The sequence below is a fragment of the Anser anser genome (assembly GCF_964211835.1).
Source record: "Anser anser genome assembly, contig: HAP1_SCAFFOLD_105, whole genome shotgun sequence".
NCBI lineage: Eukaryota > Metazoa > Chordata > Aves > Anseriformes > Anatidae > Anser > Anser anser.
In genome coordinates this window covers 411,493-412,587 of record NW_028153892.1, presented here as the reverse complement: position 1 = coordinate 412,587, position 1,095 = coordinate 411,493, and positions in this window count along the sequence as shown.

Genomic DNA, 1,095 nt, shown 5'->3' with positions numbered 1-1,095 from the left:
TCCTCTGGGACACCAGGGCCATTTCCTACACAGGATGTGCTGCCCAGGTCTTTTTCTTTTTCTTTTTCTTTTTGTTTTCAGCAGAGTGTTATCTTCTCACTGTCATGTCCTACGACCGCTACGTTGCCATCTGCAAGCCCCTGCACTACGGGAGCCTCCTGGGCAGCAGAGCTTGTGCCAAGATGGCAGCAGCTGCCTGGGGTAGTGGATTTCTCCATGCTGTGCTGCACACTGCTAATGCATTTTCTCTGACACTTTGCCAAGGCAATGCTGTGGACCAGTTCTTCTGTGAAGTTCCAAAGATCCTCAAGCTCTCCTGCTCAAACTCCTACCTCAGGGAAGTTTGGATAATTATGGTTGGATTCTGTTTAGCGTCTGGCTGTTTTGTTTTCATCGTGCTGTCCTATGTGCAGATTTTCAGGGCTGTACTGAGGATGCCCTCTGAGCAGGGACAGCTCAAAGCCTTTTCCACGTGCCTCCCTCACCTGGCCGTGGCCTCCCTGTTTCTCAGCATGACCATATTTGCCTACCTGAAGTCCCCCTCCATCTCACCATCTCTGGACCTGGTGGTGGCAGTTCTGAACTCAGTTGTGCCACCGGCATTGAACCCCCTCATCTACACAAATGACTTCCCTTGCAGGCCTGCTCCTTGTTTATCATTATTGAAGTTTTTATCCTCAGTATCATTTGCATTTACTAATTTCTTAGAAATATGTTTCTTTATTCATCGGCCACCTACTGCGGAATGAAACTGTTCTGTTTACTCTCGAGGCTTTATAATATGTGTATAACAGCAGGCCAGAGTAAACTCTGTGATAGCATCTGCCTAATAAAATTGCATCTCCCCAGTGCTCTTCTTGAAGACTTGGTTCTTCTTTCAAAGCTGGTGCCAAGACCAGGGCTGAGCAGCTGCTCCCCGAAAAGCCTGTTGCTCCACGGATAAGGCAAAGAAAAAGCTCATTTTGTGAGCTGTGAGAGACCGAGGGTAGGATTTAGGAGTAAGCTGTTGGTGTCTGATGACAGCAGAAATGGTGAACAGTCACTGAGGTACACAGCCGTGACTGTCCCACAACTGTCAGGGCAGAAGACATCCTC